The following is a 10374-nucleotide window of genomic DNA, read 5'->3' on the forward strand; positions in this document are numbered from 1 at the left end:
ACCCCAGGCATGCTCAGCCAGCCGGAGCAGGATTTCTGCCCCTGTTCTGCTCCCACCATTGCTGTGGGCTGAGCAGAAAAGCCTTCAGGCGCTGCTACTGAAGGGCTCTGCCTCCAGAGCAGCCTCCCCCAACTCCCTCGTGGGGCCAGGAGCTTGCCCAAAGTCAACATAGCTGCGTGGAGGTTCTGGGGGCAGCCCGGGACTCCAGATGGCCCAGGGGGGAGCAGCGAGCGTCCTCCCATCCTGCTGCAAGGTTAAAGAGTGTCACAGCTAGATTTATGCTTTCCCGTTGTGCGAGTGTCCTTTCTCAGTTTCTGTCAGGCACCAGGAGGGGAAGACAGTCTGTTGCCGTCTTTTTTTGGTTGTTAATGTTGGATGCGAGTTCCCTGAAGCCATATACTGAGCATCTGGCACCGCCATCCCCTGCACGCTGGCACTTCATCATCCCAAACCAGGGGACGTCGTTAGCGATCTGCATGGCTGTGGCACTCACATGGAGCAGGGTGCAAGTTTCTCGTCCATCTGCTCCCCCCCAAGTGCCCCCTCATCACCTCAGAAGTCATCTTGGGCAGCTGGAAAGGCTCTGGCGGCTTTCCAGCTGTTTAGATCAGGATCTCCTTCATTCCTCTGAGGTTTTGCTAGGGCTTTGCATTGTGTTAAGTTTCAGGAAGCACAATGAAACTGAAGATTTTTCTATGCCAGGCTCCTGCCCTTAAGTACTTAGTCTCCAGGGAAAGGAGAGCAGACAAAGGAGAAGGAAGAGGGTACAATATCTGAGCAAAAGATCAAGCTGATGAGAGAATATATTATTCATTAAGTGTATCTCCAGGACAAGTAACAGCAGGAGTGTGGGGACAGAGCTTACAATTGTCTTAGGTACAGTTTTAAAATTTTTATATACTCATTTTTATCTCCGCTTTTTTGAAGCTATTTATTTCATTTGGGATAGGAACACAGCCTAGCCACCATTTCTGAAAGTGGGTATATTTATATGTTCCCACTGGATTCACTGGTGACAATAGGACGTGCTTGTGATTAGGTGAGTGCATGCACCTCCTCCGAACCTGGAGCTCCCCAGAGCCAAAGGAGTTCTCTCTACAGATTTTGCCCCCTCGTTGGCTTTAACTGTGTGCTGCTTAAGGGGAAAAAATACAGGACAGAGATTCCTGAACTGCACTATGAGAGCCAACGTTTTAAAAAATACCCGCTGCCCATTGCAGTGCCTATGGACAGAGCTGCAGAGGTCTGAGTTTGTTTCTGAAGTTGGTGGTAGCTGGGGTCTCTCCACGAGACCTGCCCATTAAATGAGCTCAGGACAGAGACTGGAGCTGCTCTGACCCACGATCACATTTCTCTCTGGTGGCAGAGATGCCAGAAATTCATCTGCAAGCTGCTTTCCCACTTGCCATCTTTTCTTTTTCTGCTACTTTTAATACTAGCTGAATCTGCTCAGAGGAGCTCACAGAAGACCACACTGCGGGGCTCCTGCTGACTTTTGGAGGGTGCCTCCTGCCCCCAGACTGCTGGAGGACTCATAGGATGCTGTGTTAACTGCACCGGAGCGGGAAGGAGCTCGGGAACAGCAGTTCATCTCAAGGACCTGGGCCTCCAGCACAGGGATAATGAGAATTAAGTGGCTAGTGCCAAGGGCATCCCCTTCCCAGAAGTACCACGCTTCAGCGCGCACACAGCTTTGGCTTCTGGCATCATTTCCAGCCCCTGGGTTTTCCTTCCCCATGCAAGCCCTCAATTCAAGTCCTCACCTGGGAAGCAAAGCAGAGTGAACCAGTGCTGTGGGGACGGGGGGCTGATGTGTGCAGAGCTACCCCATATTTCAAAGTGGGTGCTAAAACCCTTCTGCTCAAAACTGAGCAGGGAGACAGGGAAACAAATCCTCCCCAGCTTGAGCCTCCGCAATGGCTTTCTACCCCCTTCACCACCCCAAGTAGAGGCAACTCCACACAGTCACACAAAATTGAACTTTCACTTTATTCTCCAGTCTAATCTCTCCCTCTACAATATGATCCTGAGGTTTAGTCTGATTACGATCCTTCATATCACACTATAACAAATGGCCCCAGCTGCCAAGCTAAGCAGTTTAATGAGATACCATGTTGGCTATCAAATGAAAGGCAGAGGAGATACTGCAAACAAAGGCATTGCTCGCTCAGTCCCATCCCTGGGATGCGGTGCACTGGCTGCAAGGAAATGCTCGTGCAACTAATGTCGTGCCTCTTAGAGAAGCAAACCTGGCTTTGTGCAAGAGTTTTGGTGAAGAACTATGCTTTACCAGGCAGGGTGGTGGATGCTGCGTGACCGGAACCCCTGAGATACAAACACAATGTTCGCTGACTACGGAGATCTGAACATGAAATACAGAAAATGCAGTTTGTTTTTGTTTAGATCTTATTAGATCTGACCTAAACATAACAGCCGGAGACATATCACATGGCGAATTGATATTGTTTGTTAATCCAAATGCAATCAGACACTTTTTCTTTCTTCCTGACTAGATAAGACCCACCCTTCCCCCTCAGAACTCCAGCCATAACGCAATTCTCTCTCTGCAGCTAATGGCATTCATAAATTACACTCAAGACCTATTGTTCATTTAATCCCTTTTGCCGCTATTAGCTCTGGTCACTGATCTGTTGCCTCTCCAGTCTATGGTATTTTAATGACACAGCCAGAAAACAGGCAAACTCTTCAGCTCAGTGGTAAAAAGCCAGATTTGTGTTACAAGGAGGGATGATGTCTACCGCTGACTTGAGGGGAAGAAGCAGGGGAGAGACACAGCCCAGAGCCGGCTGTCGACTGGGGAGGGCAGAGAGGAACACACTGAAACAGACTCATTGATTCTGGCCTGAGCTCGGGTCTCACTGAGATGATGAATCTGTTGGCTCACAGCCTTGGGAATTTGGTTCCTTTCCAAGACAACCGGACCATGGCAAGCCTTCCAACCGGCCTAACCTGGTTTGCCAAAGGAAATCATTGACGATAGGTTGCTCCTCCTTTGAAGTTGCAGTTATTTTTTAAGGGAACTTGACCCTTGGGTGTGCTTTCCTCTTCAGCACAGAGTATATGCTGCATGGATTAGTACTATCAATGTGATGTGCCGTTACATGAAGCACTGATGAAACCCTATCTGGAACGTTGCAGACCACTTTGGTTATTCATGCTGAGGTGAATTACACTTGGAAAAGAAGCAGAGCAGGACTGGAACAGAGGTTTTCTCAGAGAAAAAGAGACCCCAAGAGTTTGGAGTATCTAGTCATGCTCAGCAAAAGCCAAGGGAGCTTATGATTACGCTTGTGATGGTTGCATGGACAGCAAACCCTACAGAGGGAGAACAGCAGCTTGAATCTGTACTGGTACAAAACCAGGCAACACTGGCTGTGAACACATTTAGGCTGAAAGTTCAAAGAAAACTGCTAACGATCTGTGTGGGTCCGAAAAAGCCTGCCTGCCTGAGGAGCCAGGGGCAAAATATCTACCTACCTTTGAAACAGCTGTCTGTTCATTTAGGGGAAAGGACCAGAAAGAGCAGTGAATGGATTTGGTGGCTGATGAGATCCCTCCCAGCCCTGTGTCCTTACCCTTTTTAAAGGGGATCACTGGAATTCACCACTTGACTTTCATTTCCTTAAAAATTCTTTTTGCGAGGGATTTTTATTTTTTGTTTCCCTTGATCTGCGTTTTCTCTTTGGTTCATTATTAGCTTGGAACTGGACTTCCATGGGCTCTCTTAAATTAATAAAAACTCCTTCCCTGGATAGTATTACCTAGCCCCCTCCAGTTACAGCCTATGCAACCTTGCCCCTCAGGTCCCCCAGCTGTGTCAGCGGCAGTATCGGCACCAGAAGGGGCTATGACTTGGTCTTTGCTGCTGGGATGCGGTAGTAGATGGGTCTGGATGGCAGAAGTAGATGGGTCTAAGGCTCCCTGCAGGTGCGGCAGAAGGGGTTTGGCTGTTTGGGTTGCTGGACAACGAGTAGTACCCATCTCCTCCAAGGCAACAGCAAAAGATGCGATGGACCAAATGCAACTGAGCCATGGCTTGGGATCCGGCTCTGGACCACCCCCGCATGTAAAGCAGTGCCCTGCCAGGCTGAAGGAGGCTCAATGCACATTTCTCTGAGCTGTTGGCCTGATTCCAAGAGTGGATTCTCTAAGAAAGGAAACAAGAAGATATTTAGCTTTTTAATCCAGAAAACTTTTAAGTTGCACAAGCCACAGTTGTGCAGCTGGTAATTACCACCACCCAGGGGAGCCTGAGAAGATGCCATTCTTTTTCCTAAATACTACAAAGCTTTTCAATCTGATTAATTCTTTCCTTGATGCATTTCCTTGTAATTTCTATTTGTGAAGATGCTAAGGGTAAATTAGAGAATCTTTCCTGTGGAAAACACATTCTGCACTCTCCACAGGCCTGGTCTCCGGTAGCATCTGTGCATTCCTCATCACCCACCCAGGAGATACTTTCAAAGCCAAGCTCTGATCATCTCCTTTCTTTCAGACCAAAGGCGTTGCTCGGAGCAGAACTGACAAATACCTGTATCACAACAAAAGCGTTCTCCATTTCTTTGTGCTGCAATGGCTTGGCTAAAATACATTTGCTACCCGGAGCTGTTTTATTTCCTTCGACACTGTGCGTATTCTTCCAGCCACATAAGTCAGACTCCAAAGAGGTCAAGGGCACCCACACACCTCCCATGGCGATGGTAAAGGTTGGCCTGATACAGCGAGTGGGATCTCTTACCATGTTTTGAGCATTGGTGCTGCGTCACTGTTTCATGTGACATTGCAAAAGCCTCAGACGAGAGTCTGGTGGGGGGGAGGTGGAGAGGAGAGGAATAGTAATAAATAATATGTTGATCCTCAAAACCAGCAATCCTAGCATTGGTAATGAGAAAAATATTTAGTGTGAAGGCAGAATTGGCCTGTTATCTTATCTGTCTCTGTCCATGCCCCAGTTCCGCTCAGAGAGGCCAGGCTGCTCCCACAGGGAATGTAGTTTGCAATGTACTCTTAACGGCATCGCTGGGCATGACTCCAAACTAAAGATGGAGTATAGGGGGGGTGTAGATGGTCTGTAATGGTCTCTGTGTACACCTGGGTCCCATGACATAAAGGAGAGATGATGTGCACTCAGAAATGACCATTCCTACCGGAGCCAAAGGGGTGGCATCAGAAAATCTGTCCAGAGAAAATCTCTCTTTGGGGGTGGGGAGCAGAAGGAGAAAAAGAGGGAGACAGAGGTGCCTGGGAGGTAGGCACACGTGGGTGTCACGATGTCACGATCACATTGTCTTCTCAGTGGGGCCGTGGCCCAACCCTGCAGAGAGAAGGCAGGACACATGCTCCGATGGAGCGGGGTGGTGGCTATTCCCCCAAGTTCCCTCCTTCCCAGAACCCTGCCTGCACTCTGCTTGTCAGTTCTCTTCCCAAACCAAGGCTGTTGGGAATTACTGCGAGCCCATCTTTTGCTGCAGAAAGCAATAAAGCCATAATCTGGCTCTTGGAACGTTTCCCAGAATTTAGAGACTTTTTACCCAAGTCTTGCTATTTATTAGAAAGCTCTCTCATGGTCTCTTTCCTTCTCTCCTTTTTGGCAATAGAATTTAGCATTAATTTAATCGAGTTCATTTGTCTCAGTTCAATGATAACTATCAAGATGCTCCTTTCAAGAGCAAGTGAGATCCTGGATCGGTGTGCATGTTTGAGAGAGACATTGCCCTCTAGTGACTTAAAGGCAGACCATGTAAAAGGACTGAAACATCACGAGTTTTCTAGGGTTTTATATGGTAACAGAGCAACACATTGCAAATTGAATTTTCTGATAGATGGACCAATGGTGTCTGTGGTGAGGGCTGAGAATGCCATGCAGCTGTAAGGAGGCCCCTAGCACCCTCCATGAGCCACCTCAACATCCCTCGTCCCAGTTAAGGCTCCAGCACATGGCAGGACAGCGAGGATCACACACACCTCTCCTGCCCAGCCAGAAACTAGCAACAAGCTACCTTGAACAAGCCACCTTTCAAATACCTCGAAAAACACCCTCAGTTAGCACTCAGCCTGAGTGCCATCGCCTTGTGCAAAGGCAACGGTGGCCAAGAGCTGAGCCGTGAGTCAGCCAAAATTCTCTTAGTTTCATGTCTCTTGAACAGAGGATTTCTGTAAACACTCATTGCCTCCCATGTCTCATCACAAACATGCATTTTAATTTCTCCCTCTTTTGCTTATGTGAATACTTTGGGAATGCCTGTTGCTCTTGAGTGCTGTGCTTCACATGCATGCAAGACAGTTCTCTTTTGGCCACTGTTTGCCCCTTCTTGTTTTAAAGACAATAATTCAGTTAAGGAGAGAAAGCAAAACTTGAGAAGTAAGCAAACAGTCACAGCCAACCATAAAGAAATTATGGAAGTCAAGAATTATTCTTCTTTCCTTGATAGTGCCTTTGGGACTCAGCAAATACTCATGAAAGCAATTAAAAAGAGAGGGAGAACGAATGGTCATCACATTCCTTCCAGATGCTCTGAACAAAGATACAGCTTTTGAGTAAATTTAACATATTTCAAGGAAGTATGTATTTGTGAAAATGCTTCCTTTTTTTAAAGAAAAACAAAAATATGAAAGATAAAACTTATTCTGTAGCCAAAACACAATATGATATCCTTTTTTTGGAGGAAAACTTTGGGAGAAGGGCATGATTTTGCAATCAGGTTGGATGTGTAAGTGAAAAGCTATTTGCAGAAAGTTTACTGTGGAAAGAAATGCAACAAGTACCTTTGGCAAGGTTTTTTATCAGAGACCTCCTGCACAACTCTCCCACCACCCCAAAAAGTTGCCTCACAAAAAACCCACACAACCAATCAGACCTGCGCTACGTGATATAAGATAGTATGTAGTATGACTCTAACCTATCTCTGAGAAGGAATTATTTCTCGTGTTCAGCTACTTCAGTGAACATATTAGCTCTTCCTTCAAAGCATTTTCCCTCACCCTTTGCTAGTGGCCAGCTGTGTCGTGTCTTGCTGTTCTGGAGAAAAAGCTGGGCATCGTTCTGTGCCTTTGTGATCAGTAGCAACATACCTTCCAGGGTTGATCTTTAGTTTTATATGGTCATGATGATATTTCCTGTGGCAGCATGTGCTAGCTGATGCATTTGCCTGTGTATAAACAAGAAAAGAGAGAAAAAAATGATCTGACTCGGCGCAAAGCAGGGGTCCATCATTCTGTGCTTACTTACTGGCTTTGCTGATTCATTCCTGGCTGTGAGAGGCTGCCGCCCTGGCAGAGCAGCCGTACCTTCCACCTCATGGCTCTGCAGCACATGGTGCATGCCCACGATTTCACTTCATAGCAGGCTGTGAACCACAGCAACTGAGGACTCTGATACACAGCTGCAGCTGAGTTATGATATCACTACTAAACGCTTTTCCCCCTGCCTACAAAGGGAGATAGATAGATTGTTCAACAGTCACAACTAATCCCAAATGGATCATGCGTCGGGGTCCTAAAATATCAAACTTGGGATTAAGAGCCCTGAACATTTTTCACTGACCTTTCAAACTGCTTTTGCCCTCCTCCAACTTCAGAAGCTAGCCCTCCAACCACAAGACAAAACCAAGACAAAACAGGAGACATTACTTCAGAGTTACAGCTCACTGACTCTGCTTGGCAGATTGGCATCTTTTTGCTCTTTACCGAAACAGCTCTGCTTGCCGGAAACAGGAAAGTCACGCTTTAACGGGGGCATCATCATGAGACTGCCACTTGGGCCCCATTTAAAAATGAGCCTGGAGAACAAAGGTCTAGCAAGAGAAGTGACCTCTCAAAACAGTTCCACACAACACAGTTACGCATGTGGAAAGGCAACTTGGAGAGTATTCCTGAGTCCTGAGCAAAGAGGGTGCTGGTTTCATAGTAGGGTCAGGTCAGCACACAGTGGGATCTGAGGCAGGAGACCAGTGAAAGAACAACCATGCAGTTGGGATCCCGACTGATCGATATCTTCTCTGCTAAAGAATTAACTGTAGAAGAAAGCCTCCTCCTACTCTTGGTGAAGGATAGGGATACGAATAGAATAGAATAGAATAGAATATCCTACGCTTGGTGAAGGATAGGGATGCGAATAGAATAGAATATAATAGAATAGAACAGAACCGAACCCTTTCAGTCAGAAGGGACCTACAATGATCATCATCTTCCAACTGCCTGACCACTTCAGGGCTGACCAAAAGTTAAAGCATGTTACTAAGGGCACTGTCCAAAAGCCTCTTAAACACGGTCAGGCTTGGGGCCCAGAACTGCACGCAGTGCATGAGGTGAGGCTGCACCAATGCTGAATACAGTGGGGTAATCACCTCTTTTGACCGGCTGGTGATGCTGTGTTTGATGCACCCCAGGATGTGATTTGCCCTCTTGGCTGCTGGGGCACACTGCTGACTCCTATTGAGCCCGCTGCCCACCAGCACCCCCAGGTCCCTTTCTGCAGGGCTGCCGTACAGCCCTCCTCTCCCAATTTATACTTGTGCCCAGCATTACTCCATCCCAGGTGCAGAATCTGGCATTTCAACTTGTTAAATTTCATCCCGCTAATCATTGCCCAATGCTCCAATCTATCTAGATCCCTCTGCAAGGCCTCTTGTCCGTCAAGACAGTCAACAGCACCTCCCAGTTTGGTATCATCAGCAAACTTGTTAATGGTGCATTCAACTCCTGCATCCACATTGTTGATAAATACATTGAACAGAACTGGTCCTGAGGAACACTGCTGGTGACCAGTCACCAGACAGATGTAGCCTCATTCATTGCAACCCTTTGAGCCCTGCCATTCAGCCAGTTCTTCACCCAGCACACCATGAACCCTGTGAGAATGCTGTGAGAGACAGTATCAAAAGCCTTACTAAAATCCAGAAAAACTACATCCACTGCCTTTCCTTCATCCACTAGGTGGGTGACCTTATCATAGAAGGATATCAAGTTAGTTAAACCAGACTTTCCCTTTATGAACCCATGTTGACTGTGCCTGATCAGTGCATCGTTCTTTAAATGCCTTTCAATAGTACCCAGTATAATCTTCTCCATAATTTTTCCAGGTACTGAGGTTAGACTAACAGGGCTGTACTTCCCTGGGTCTTCCCTTGTGCCCCTTTTGTAGATTGGCATAATGTTGGCTAGCTTCTAGTCAGCAGGGACTACCCAGATGATCGAGTGGGGTCCTACCATAACATCCGCGAGTTCCTTCAGTACTCTGAGGTGAATCCCATCATGCCCCACGGACTTGTGAACATACTCCCGCGTACGAAGCCAAGCCAGAAAGCAGAGGCTGTGCTAAAGATGCACAGTTAGACCACAACTTGACACAAGGGGGAGATGCTCTGCCACGGATGGTCATCTTGCAGGCCACCCACTGCAGCAGCTCCCTGGAGGCTGCAAATCCTATCTATGCCACCTCCCTTGGTGAGGGAGATACTTATTTACTTTCCTGCGCAGGTGTAAGGGAAAAAAAAAAAAAAAAGCCCACTTTGGTTTAGTTTAAGTGATTTAATAACATTAAAGCCAACATTCTTTATACTTATTCCAGAACTCTGTTCTTTTCAAACACTAAAACAGATTTTCTTTTTAAACATCCATAATATTAAAAGCACTGGGGATTTTGGAGCTAACAGCCTTTGAAAAATATTCTCCTTCTGTACACCACCCAAAAATACATGTGTGTGAACAACTAGGGAAAGCCCTGCTCCTCCTCCAGCCTGCTGGATGGAGCCAGGGGTGGGAGTGACATCTGCTCTGGCAAAGCCCCCTGGCTGTATGGCACTAACACAACTGGCAAAGGCAAACATGAAGAAAACATATTTAAAGCAACTGGAAGAAAAATGGAAATGGAGAGAAAAATGAGGAGGAGGCAAAAACCACCATTCCTCCTCTTGCTTCCCTTGATCTATTCAACACTAGCAGCATGGCTATCTTCGTGCTGGAGCAGGATTCCATTTAATTGGAGACGGAGGCATCGAAATGCCTCTGTGAAAGCTTCCGGCTTCTGTATACTTCAGAAATGTTCCTCTGCTCTTCTGCAGAGCTGGCCTGTGAGGAAAGCAGGGAATTAAACCCGCTGTCCTTGTGAGAAAGGGGGAGGCAACAACAATACATGTGCTAGGTTACACAGCGGGTAGGCAGCAGAGCGAGACTCCTCTGCACCGTCGTTCTGCTTAGGTGCCACAAGACTAGAGACAGAGAACAAGGCAGTTCCCTGCTCTGACTGACACAGAAATTTTGGTTTCACTGGCTGTAGCTTCCAGGCAGGCTGTCACTGTTGAAAGCAAATTAGATCAGCCGGGCATCAAGCGATACCTCCCATCAGTTTTCACC

The sequence above is a fragment of the Charadrius vociferus genome, unplaced genomic scaffold, assembly GCF_000708025.1.
Source record: "Charadrius vociferus isolate BGI_N301 unplaced genomic scaffold, ASM70802v2 scaffold162, whole genome shotgun sequence".
NCBI lineage: Eukaryota > Metazoa > Chordata > Aves > Charadriiformes > Charadriidae > Charadrius > Charadrius vociferus.